Source organism: Haliotis rufescens, unplaced genomic scaffold (assembly GCF_023055435.1).
Source record: "Haliotis rufescens isolate VD_foot unplaced genomic scaffold, xgHalRufe1.0.p SCAF_2, whole genome shotgun sequence".
Lineage (NCBI taxonomy): Eukaryota > Metazoa > Mollusca > Gastropoda > Lepetellida > Haliotidae > Haliotis > Haliotis rufescens.
Genome location: NW_025963890.1, coordinates 54,157,838 through 54,170,840, shown reverse-complemented (window position 1 = coordinate 54,170,840; position 13,003 = coordinate 54,157,838).

Here is a 13,003-nt window from a genome sequence, read left to right as displayed (position 1 = left end):
GGGACATTCTCGCGATCTCACATTCTCGCGATCTCGACTTTTGACAAAAACTGCTATGTACCAAAAACACGAGAATGCGAGATCGCGAGAACGCGAGATTTTGGCTAAATCTCGCGTTCTCGCGATCTCGCATTCTCGTGTTTTGGGCATATTTACCTCGTTTCCAAAGGTCGAGATCGCGAGAATGCGAGATCGCGAGAATGTCCCTTACAGTATTCCATACAGAACACATACAAAGAGGTGAAACATACACTAACAACTGTGTCACAAACAGCAGTCTCACATGTCGCACAGGGCCGGTGTAGGGGGATCAGATCACTCCCTACGCTCGTCTTTAGCTAAACGAACGGGCCCGTGAAGATCCGGGTAGAGAATAGGTCTTCAGTAACCCATGCTTGCCGTAAGAGTCGACTATGTTTGTCGAAAGAGGCGACTAACGGGATCGGGTGGTCAGGCTTGCTGACATGGTTGATGCATGTCATCGTATCCCAATGGCGTGGATGATATCAATCACTGGATTGTCTGGTCCAGACTCGATTATTTACAGATCGCCGTCATATAGCTGGAATATTGCTGAGTGAAGCTTTATACAACAAACAAAATCACAAAATCTAAAAGAACGGTGGTATTCACACATGTTTCATGTGATTACGTTGACCCTGGTCAAAACTAATTAAACACGGCAAGGATTGAAAATTCTTATTCCTTGTAAAAATATGTATAGCGATAAGAAATTGTATGTCAAAGTAAGAAGCTAGCCGTCCGATCTTTTCACAAGTTTCTCCGGTGTACGTCAAGGTGAATACCTCTGTCCGCTACTTATATATTCTCTCTATATTTCTGAATGACCTGAAACCCCGGTTAAAGACACATGAGTGTGAGAGAGTTATTGTGACAATTGTGTCGTATATATCTGTGCCTAGTTCCTCCTGTCACTTTATCCTGGCGACATTGTTCTCGGTGAAACACCAGCTGCGTTTCTTCAGAAATCATTTGATGCTTTTAATCTCTATTGTATCAGGTGGAAACTTGATGGAAATATCTCGAAAACAAACGTTGTAATGTTTGGAAGAGGAAATGTTAAGAAGAATTCATTTGACTTTTACTTTTACGATAAATAGTAGACAGCTATACTTACCCAGGTGTGAAATTGGGGGGGGGGGGGGGGGGGGGGGGGGGGGCTAATAGAAAGTGTTAGCTTTTGACACAGGGCAAGGGGGTTCCGTTCTTACACTAACATGGTCATAAATGTTCTCGCGAACTCCTGGTATCATTACTATTTTTACTCTTTGATAGTGATTCATGATCACATGCTCATGGTATAGTCGGAATCGTACAATGGTTTTATGCAGAGATTTCTACTGGATATGGAAATGGTTTTGTTGCTTTATTATTATTAGTAGTATTAGTATTAGTATTAGTAGTATTATATAGCTGGAATAGTGCTCAGTGCGGCGTTAAACAACAAACAAACACTCACTCTAACCACATACAACATCAAGGTAATATCATAAACTTGTATTATGAATTAATATGTCCTGGAATCAGGATACAGCCTATCCCATCTACACCAGTCGTCAAGTGCACGTTATTTGGGGGTTTGTTTATAGAAGGCAAAGTGCAAAGACGTATATTCGTTATCGCGCGGTAAACATTGTTTTTCACTAAGACTGTCTCAGTCATTTTAAAAATATATTTACAAACGTGGTTAGTCGATCCAACCTCAAATACAAAAACGTAGTCGGTGACTCCCAAAATGCATATCCGTAAAATAAACCACATGCTGACTAGTTGAATACACCAGATTGGGAACTTCAAACAGGTACAACTTCATCCCATGTAGATCTTTTAATGTGATATCATCCCAAAGACATGTTCTATTTTCAGCATATCTAATCGTATGTCGCTAGTTTACTCAATGGAATGACTAATAAATATCCGCCCACACACCAGCGTTGACCTCGAGAGCGTGCCCAGAAGGCAGGCCGGATGCATTCATAGACACTGTCAATGTCTCCTGCGGTTTTTGTCCTAGGTCACTCAGACATGTGCCCCTCTCTGGATTTATATTTTTTTTAAATTTAATAACTATGAAAATATTTAGAGTGGTCGTATATTTAATGATCTGGCTCTGGTTGCGCAAAGCGATCGCAGCCCTACGACTCATATATTTAAAACATAGACTTGTTATAGACTTGCCTTTAGTTTTCTTTGTTAAAGAAATCCCTTGGACATTCTTTGAGGCAACCAATGCCGACTAGTTGACTAAAACTAGCTAACTGAAATAAATGTGATTACGAAATGATTAAATAATTAATATAGAATTATATATTGTTTTTTCCCGCTATTGTCCCATTGCTATATCTAAAGCTGGTAACGTTAAAGGACGTGCGATAGGCACGTTTTTACAAAGCTTCAGCAATATCGTTGTTCGTGAAGATCTCCTCGCTCTGTTTAACTGGTCAGTTGGAGCTACAAAGCTACAGCGATCACATATAGTGGCGTCCACGTTGCGCGGGGCCCGTGAAGATTCCGGGGTAGAATAGGTCTTCAGCAACCCATACTTGCCGTAAAAGGCGACTTTGCTTGTCGTAAAAGGCGACTAACGGGATCGGGTGGTCAGGCTCGCTGACTTGGTTGATGCATGTCATCGATCCCAATTGCGTGGATCGATGCTCATGATATTATTCACTGGATTGTCTGTCCAGACTCGATTATTTACAGACCGCCGTCATATAGCTGGAATATTGGTGAGTGCGGCGTAAAACAACCAACCAACCAACCAACCAACCACGTTGCGGGGATCTCGTTTTTCTAGACTTTGAGCTGGAGCGTCTAGATCTTCAGGACTCCAGTGTGCAGATCTCGTGTTTCTGGACTTTGAGCGTGTAGATCTTCAGTTAATATTGATGCCGTTGGTCAGGACCTCGTAAATCTTCACCTCGTCAGTCTTTACCTCGCTAGTCATTGCTTAGTTAATATTGATGCCGTTGGTCAGGACCTCGTAAATCTTGACCACGTCAGTCTTTACCTCGCTAGTCATTGCTTAGTTAATATTGATGCCGTTGGTCAGGACCTCGTAAATCTTCACCTCGTCAGTCTTTACCTCGCTAGTCATTGCTTAGTTAATATTGATGCCATTGGTCAGGACCTCGTAAATCTTGACCTCGTCAGTCTTTACCTCGCTTGTCATTGCTTAGTTAATATTGATGCCATTGGTCAGGACCTCGTAAATCTTCACCTCGTCAGTCTTTACCTCGCTAGTCATGGCTTAGTTAATATTGATGCCATTGGTCAGGACCTCGTAAATCTTCACCTCGTCAGTCTTTACCTCGCTAGTCATGGCTTAGTTAATATTGATGCTGTTGGTCAGGACCTCGTAAAGCTTTACCTCGCTGGTCATTGCTTAGTTAATATTGATGCCATTGGTCAGGACCTGGTAAATCTGGACCTCGCTAGTCATTGCTTAGTTAACATTGATGCCGTCGGTCAGGACCTCGTAAATCTTGACCTCGCTAGTCATTGCTTAGTTAATATTGATGCCGTCGGTCAGGACCTCGTAAATCTTGACCTCGCTAGTCACTGCTTAGTTAATATTGATGCCGTCGGTCAGGACCTTCAGTATGCTCTTCAGGATTGTATATGCAATGTTGGCGAGCGTTGACGGAATGTGGATATATACTGGCTTCTACCATCTATAATTTGGTTGTTGTTTTACCCCGCATTCAGAAATATTCCAGCAACATCACAGCTATAATAATCGATACGTCACGGAGCCTGATCACCGGAGTCGCCTCTTAGGTGGTGAGGTGAGGTGAAATGGGGTTTAACGTCGCGTCCAAGATTATTGCACTTCTATAGCGACGTGCATGTACGTGTGTGTTTGTTTGGCTGCTTGTAAAGTCCGGACTGATGCCGATTTATAGTGCTAGCTCACTGAGATACCATGCCGCAGATTAACATGAATATCCCACTCAGACACTGTATACTGACTCCGAGCCGACCAGTCCTTGTTTTAGCCCTTAATGCCGAGCGCCAGACAGGGTAACAACAAGTACCATCTTTTAACGTCTTTTGGTATGACGCGACCGGGGATCGAACCCCGGACCTTCCGCTTCGGGCGGACGCTCTACCACTAGACCACGGAGGCGGTCTTCGCCTCTTAGGGAGCAGCTCAAAATGTCAGTAGGATTAAAAATACTTTCCATAACTTTTGATACCTACCCCTACGCAACCAAATCCCAACTTAATTGTGAAAATGTTGACAACCTCAAGAAATTATTTTGTTAAACGAATCCCATTCCTCAATAATTCATAAACTATTGAGATTATGTTGGGGTGGTTCGGGTCACATCAATGTTCTCAAAAGGTAAACAAATTAATCATAGAATGCTCACCGATAGAACGTTGTCATCTCTTAGTGATAGTGCGCCTGGATTACGTTCTGTGAACGTTTGTCCTCCTCAATGCTCAGGTCGCTTTTTGGAGAGGTGAATTCCTAGTTGCAAGGATCCGCTTATTCTGGTTCGAACCCGTGATTAGCACGGTTAATATCCTTTGTCTGTCATAGGGACCACCATACAGTGTCATCAAAGTCGTAAACGTCTGCGGCTAGAGCTTTCTCCCTGAATATCTTAACCTTCTGTGATAGACGTTGAACATGAACTCATTCACTCACCTCTTGTTTCCAGGACGACAAATGATTGTGCAAGATGTAAGCGTCAAGTCTTGATTGTCCTTAAATGACAAAGTACAAAAAGTACATTCAAGCTTTCCGCGATTATTTGCCTTATTTACCTGTACTAATCATTAGTCCTGATAACACAAGCTACAGTTATCCATTCAGTCATTAGCGATAGCCTACTGACATTTCCGATCCAAGCACATCACACTGGCCATATAATAACAAAGCTACTTACGGGCATTATGCCCAGAGAACGTTCTGCCGACTGACTACTTCCTGTCAGGGTGACACACTCTCCGTTTACCCCGCGGGGATTCCTGGTTAGAACAGGTTCCTAGAGTGAGTGAGTGAGTTGATCCAATTATACCACGGCGTGCCAACTTAATGTGGGAGGAGTGAGTGAGTGAGTGAGTTGGGTTTAACGCCGCTTTTGACAGTATTCCAGTTATATCGCTTCGTGTCAGCTTAATGTGGGAGGAAAGCCCGAAGTGATGCAGGTCTCACACGTTTACCACTTCGGTGAAACCCACGAGCACTGGTATGGTGCTGACAAACCTAGAAACATAATCGGGGCGAACCGGGATTCGAACCCACAATCATAGGTTTCTGGCGTGCCCAAGGGATGCAACTCTGCACAGCGAATCGCGGCGCCTTAGACGACTGGGCCACCCGTGTCCCCTAATGTGGGAGGAAAGGACAATGCAGGTCTGAGACGTTTACCACTTACATATAGGTGAGGATCCTAGAAACCTGTGTTTCGTGACTTGGTTAATTGCGTGTCACCGTACCCCCACGGTTACGTTGCTCGCAATATCGATCACTGGATTGTTTAGACTCTTTAATTTACAGGCTGCTGTTATATAATTATAATAATGCTTAGTGTCGCTTTAAATAACAAACGACAGAACAAACACTTGTAGTTCACGGATTGATCGACCGTTAATTATTGGATTAAGTATTTGTTCGAAGAATTCCATGTGTTTATACGTAGACTTTCAAACGCAGGAGACCGCCTCCGTGGTCAATTGTATAGAGCGTATGGCCGAAGAGGGGAAGGTCGGTAGTTGTGATCCCGGTAGCGTCCTACCAACAGGCAGTAAAAGATGGTACTTGTTGTCACCCTGCCTGGCGCTTGACATTAAAGGGAAACAACAAGAACTGGTCGGCTCGGAGTCAGTATACTGTGTCTGAGTGGGGTATCCATGTTCAACTGCCATATGGTATCTCATTGGCTTAGCACTATAAAACCGACATTAGTCCTGAGTAGTACAACTACACGCACGCACGCACGCAAGTCGTTATATAAGTGCAGTAATCATATTCGTTAAACCCCATTTCACCGCACCTCAACAAAGAACGTTCTGACGTCAGGGTTTCCTAACAGAGCCTTCCAGGTTTCTCTGTACTTGACGACCGCCTCCGTGGTCTAGTGGTAGAGCGTCCGCCCGGAGAGCGGAGGGTCCGGGGTTTGATCCGAGGCCGCGTCATACCAAAAGACGTTAAAAGATTGTACTTGTTTTACCCTGTCTGGCGCTCGGCATTAAGGGGCTAAAACAAGGACTGGTCGGCACGGCTCGGTCGGCTACTGAGTCTGAGTGGGATATTCATGTTAAACTGCGGCATGGTATCTCAGTGGGCTAGCACTATAAATCGGCATTAGTCCGGACTAGTACATGCAGCCACACACACACACACGTACATGCACGTCGCAAGTGCAATAATCTTGGACGCGACGTTAAACCCCATTTCACCCCACCTCACCTTCTCTGTACTTGAAGGACTGATGGAACTGCGAGTATAATTACACTGCAACTGAACATTTATAGTTCAGTCAATACAGGCGCAACACAATGAATATTTAATTATTTACAATAATTTACTTTACCATCAGTCTTTGACCAAAATGCACCTTATTTGAAGGGATGTGTGGTTATCCAAAAGGCCTTTTAATAGGCTCAACCCCTCAACAACTCCCCTGACAAGCAGCTTTACTTGACGAACAAGGAGACTGTGAGTGAGTGAGTGAGTGAGTTGACTTTAACGACGCTTCGAACAGTATATCAGTTATATCAAATCGCGTCAGCTTGACGTTGGAGGAAAGCCCCTACTGATTAGCACTTACTGGACAACGAAATGTACTTATCTCGCCTTACATTAAAGTACAAGCTTCTGATTGGTTAAGGAACGGGCAATTATTTTCCACGCCAAGAAAACAATCGGAACACAACTTAGGTAACTTGCTTATCTCGCATGAGTATCGTTGAGCTGTCATGAACCGATGTTTATCCGAATGCTTTGGGTAAAGGAAAGTAATTTGGTTTGCGTCGTCTGCTAGCTGTCAAAATGCAACGCTTTATATATATATATTCCGGATTTGAAACATATTCCGGAGTTCGTTGTCAACCGATCCCTCGGGGCTTATGGTGTCATGTACCCTGTGTGTTAACCTATGTATCCCTTGCTGTCGACTCGGGTACATAGGTTCATACACAGGTACATCACACTATACCCATCGAGATCGGTTGACAACTCTAAACTCGTATGTACGTTTGGGTTATTGACTGAGTGAGTGTGTATGGTTTTACGCCGCTTTTAGCAATATTCCAGCAATATCACGGCGGGAGACACCAGAAATGAGCTTCACACATTGTACCAATGTCAGGAATCGAACCCGGGTCTTCGGCGTGACGAGCGAACGCTTTAACCACGAGGCTATCCGACCGCCCCCATTTGGGTAATTGACACTGCGTGATAAGTGGGTTTCATTCTGTATTCTGCTATTCAACGTAGATCAAGAAGTGGGACAGTATTTTGATAAATGTGAAGCACAAGTTATCTTGCCATGCCTGTCATCTTGACCTTTGTCCCCAACCGTTGAATAACTCCCAGACCAGGCTTGTCCAGAAACGAGGACAGTAGTGTGGGGTTTCACCGAGCGCAAAGTACGCACAACCAGTTGGAAGCTGTTGAACCGCTTAGTGTTACGTCTCCTTCGTTTGAAAAGAAATTGCCCTAAATCTGAAACTCGATATCACTGGGTTTACCTTTATTTGAGTTGGGTTTAACGCCGCTTTTGATCGTATTCCAGTTATATCACGGCGTGTCAGCTTCGTGTGGGAGGAAAGCCTGAAGTAATGCAGGTCTCGTTTACCACTTCGGTGAAACCCACGAGCACGGGTGTGGTGCTGACAAACCTAGAAACATAATCGGGGCGAACTGGGATTCGAACCTATGATCAAAGGTTTCCGGACAGCAAATTGCGGCTCTAGGCCACCCGAGTTCACCTCGGTTAGATAATCTTTATAAATACTTTTTGAATAGGTCAGCCCGTCCATCAATTAAGTGCGTTTCCAAATTTGCGGTGGGTAGCCCAGTGCTAATAGTGTTGAATCGTCATTCTGATGACCTAGATTCAAGTCCCAATTATGTGTCATGCCAAGTCCTAACTTCTGTAGCCACTTTGACAACCATACATACCCCGTCGTGCTGATGTTAGCGTCTAAACCTTGTCACTCACTCACTCACTCACTCACCCAACCACTCACTCACTCACAATTCTAAACCTAGTCACTCACTCACTGACAATTAGTTGGCAAGGGCATATCACACACACACACACACACACACACACACACACACGGACACACGGACGGACACACACGGACACACGGACACACACACACGGACACACGCACGCACACACACACACGGACACACACACACGGACACACGGACACACGCACACACACAGGGACACGGACACACGGACACACGCGCGCACACACACACACACACGGACACACACACACACGCGCGCACACACACGGACACACACACACGCACACACACGGACACACGCACGCACACACGGACACACACACACGGACACACACACACGGACACGGACACACACGGACACACACACACACACACACACACATACAGGTCGCTATTTAAGAGCAGTCATCTTGAATATACATATTGTCCCAGTCCATCTGCCTTAACTACATCATTTACCATTTTATCTTAAAAAGTTTACCGAATGTTTTTATTCTCATTCTTAGCTGATAAAGTTCTTTATCTGGAGGTCAATTTGACGCGACTGTGCTGATTTAGACCTCGTAACGGGACAGACTGCGCTGTCAGCAAATCAGGGCATACATCTAGTACAAAGTAGAGAAAACATGTTCCAAAAAGTAGAGCAAACTAGGGCCCGTATCGAGCACTTCTATACCACAACACAAGACACCCATTGACAAACTGAAATAACCCACGCAGAACTGCAACTGGCATTTGGTGTGGGCGTTCCGAGAAAAATGGGGTTAGGCTTGTGCGTCGAGTCGAAACGCTGAATTTCAGATGTTCTTATTAATTAACGTAAGAAAAAGATTGGTAACTTATTATTATTATTATCGTACTTGGCCTTATACGGCTAAATACCGTAAAATGTTTTTTACAAACAAACTATTTTGTGACTTTGGGCGGATGTTACATTTGCATGTGTTGGAGGCTGAAGACGACTGCTGATACACTGACCGTAAAAATCTGGTAAGAAGAAAACAAAATAATTCTCACTTGATAGTTTTTACGTCGTGTCTGAAAACCCCATTTAGCAATAAAATGCATCACAAAGTGCTTTCATGCATGTCCCGACACAATATATTAAACCCATCGCGACAGCATGTTTCAATAATTGTTCGAGAACTTGGCCCTCATGACACTGAATTATAACATATTTATTTTTTAATGCCTACCGAACATATGTTTACACAAGAGATAAAAACAATTAAACGTGCTTTTTTAGGGGGATTTTCCACCACCGTCTTCAAGTTTTGAGAGGAAAAATCCATAAAACACCTGATAAAAACAGGTCACAACTGCTGCTCACGTTATCGATCACCAATCATTGATCGAAGTTGCCCTTTGCAGTCAGCTTCAGTCATCGAGTCTATCAGCTGATGCCGGGAGGAAGGTAGATCACATAGATCACGTTCATAAAGTCATCCAGTCAATCGGCTGATCCCTGGGGCAAGGTAGATAACATAGGCCAAGGAGATCATATAAACATTCACAGTGGCTTAAAGTGGCACAGGAGACATCAAAACGTGTCTCTATAAATGGTTTAGTTTGGCTAAATGGTTTAGCCTTAACAAGCAAAACAAAGGTCTGTTGTATCGTCCTCTCAAATTGCATCGAATATAACATTAGATGTTCATGTAAAAGTTATATTACTGGTGCATGGGACCTGAGGGGATGAGCGACTGAGTATTGTTTTACTCCGCTCTCAGCAATATTCCGGGTACACCATAGCGTGAACATCAATAACTGCCTTTGCGCATTACACCCACTGAATAAATTGAACCCGGCCTTCGGCGTGACAAGCGAATGCTTGAACAAATAATCTCGCCTCGGCTTGGTCAATCCGAAAAACGTATATCCGTAAAAATACCATGTTTGTTTTGTTTTTGTTTTTATTTGTTTGGGGTTTTTTTAGCTGGGAGGGGGGCTTGGAAGTACAAATGTATAACGCGCACAAACACACTTGACAACTGTTCGATAAGCATTCTAGATGTTGGTGAGTGAATACGCACTACACAGAATGTGAAATTCTGCGGGATTATTCTGTTCTGAGATATCACCCCAAGTTATTTAGTCAAGCTACTTTCCGTTTCGAATGTGTAAGGTTATGAATAAACACACAAATCATGAGTGAGTGTGGTTTTTCGCCGATTTTAGCAATATTCAAGCAATATCACGGCGGGGACACCAGAAATATGACAAAGCTCCAAATAATAAACCCAGTTACGTTAGACGAATATTCTTCGGTGTATAGCTACACGATAAAGGTCCAGTTCTAATGTTCCCAAAAGGATCCGAGTTAGAATAGGTCTTCAGCCACCCAAGAGGCGACTAACGGTGGTCGGGTGATCGGGCGGTCAGGCCCGCTGACTTGCTTGATGCATGTCATCGTATCCCAATTGTGTAGATCCATGCTCATGATGTCAACCACTGGATTGTCTGGTACAGACTCGATTATTTACAGACCGCCGTCATATAGCTGGAATATTGCTCAGTGCGGCGTGTTAAACAACAAACAAACAGGTTATAATTGTTATTTCTAGCTACCAATAATATATTTCCGCCAAAAGATTCCAATAATAGACCCAGTCCTTATTGTTTTACAAGTATCGGCCAGCAGTACCAAAAATGATAGGTTCACTTTCTATGTATGTATGTTGTTGGTAAAGCTATCCGTCACATCGCTGCTTCAAATAATAGACAATGAGTGAGTATGGTTTTACTCCGCTTTTAGCAATATTCCAGCAATATCACGGCGGTGGACACCAAACTTGGGCTTCACACATTGTGCCCATGAGGGGAATCGAACCTTGATCTTCGGCGTGACGAGCGAACGCTGTAACCACTAGACTACCCCACCGACCCCCAAATCATAACATGATATATCATTGTCATTCAGATATTAAGCATCATTTTCCCCGTTCACATTAGATGGCTATAAAATATTATAATTTTCGAACAGTATACGATTAACGGCGAACGATAAAATGTTGCAAAATCGTACTGTTCTTTTATGCAAACTCTTTGAACTTAGAACTGTCTATTTTTCAAACCAGTTTTAAATCTGTATTTAATTTTACACCATCGGATAGAAATAGCTTTATCTACATCTCTGGGTAAGTTTAATTTCAGGGGTATACTCAGTGTCGCGTGACTGGAATTCACCCACAGCGCTGACATAATTCACGTTTCAAAAATTATGAAAAGGTGCGTCAGAAAATAAACTCGTGAAAACTGTAGCCTACTAAACTACCGGACAAAAGAAAGTATCCGCACACACTGATCAGGGCAATGCATGCTTCACTCCGCTCATAACTGTGTAGTGTGGAATTGCGAATCCCAAAGTTCCTCAAGCATTGCTATGATGAATGTAATGTATCAAATATTTCACCATCGAATAACCATTTCTTGTTTGGTTCATTCTGGGCCATCATAAAACATAGGTGTAAACTTCTTTTGCCCGGTAGTGTAGTTTAGATCGAGCTGGCGGTGTAAACATCTGCGGTGATGCATGGCCGACTTGTTGACTCGCATGTTATTATTTTCATCAAAAGAAGCCTTGTATTGTGTTTTCAAGGACATGTGTCAAGCACGGCATGTTTGACCTCTTATCGTTAATACAGTAAATGTCTGTTCTCACACTGACCTGGTACAAAGACACCCAAGGATTCGGGTATAGTCCTTGAAATCTCTCCGCAGCCAATAAATCTATTGTCTTCTACGTAAAGCTATCGATTATGACAGAGCTCAAAATAATAAACCCAGTTACGTTAGACGAATATTCTTCGGTGTATAGCTACACGCAAAAGGTCCAGTTCTAATGTTCCCGAAAGTATCCGAGTTAGAATAGGTCTTCAGCAACCCAAGAGGCGACTAACGGTGGTCGGGTGATCGGGTGGTCAGGCCCGCTGACAAGCTTGATGCATGTCATCGTATCCCAATTGTGTAGATCCATGCTCATGATGTCAATCACTGGATTGTCTGGTACAGACTCGATTATTTACAGACCGCCGTCATATAGCTGGAATATTGCTCAGTGCGGCGTTAAATAACAAACAAACAAGTTATATTTGTTATTTCTAGCTACCAATGATATATTTCCTCCAAAAGATTCCAATAATAGACCCAGTTCTTATTGTTTTACAAGTATCGGCAATCAGTACTAAAAATGATAGGTTCACTTTCTTTTGTCGTAATGTATGTTGTTGGTAAAGCTATCCGTCACATCGCTGCTTCAAATAATAGACAATGAGTGAGTATGGTTTTACTCCGCTTTTAGCAATATTCCAGCAATATCACGGCGGTGGACACCAAACTTGGGCTTCACACATTGTGCCCATGTCGGAAATCGAGGCCGGGTATTCGGCCTGACGAGGGAACGCTTTAACCACTAGACTACCCCACCGCCCCTATAACACATATGAATGGCGTAACAATCGTATCTAGTCAGAAAATATGACTATCCTCTATTCATCAACCTTTATCTTAAATGATATATAGGTACTAAAAAACAAATTAATGCAGTCTTCATTAAAAAAAACCTGTTTTCAAGATACATTTCTTCGAAGTTGAACTCACAGAGGACAAGTGCACTAAGTCTCAATGCCCGCACGCATGTTCAGCCACACCACATGTTGATAGAACGCTACAGGACATCACATAAAATGTTATACAACACACGGCCCGTACCGAGGATATGTCCTACAGTCGAGTCAGACAATATCTGGTTCCCTTTCTGAA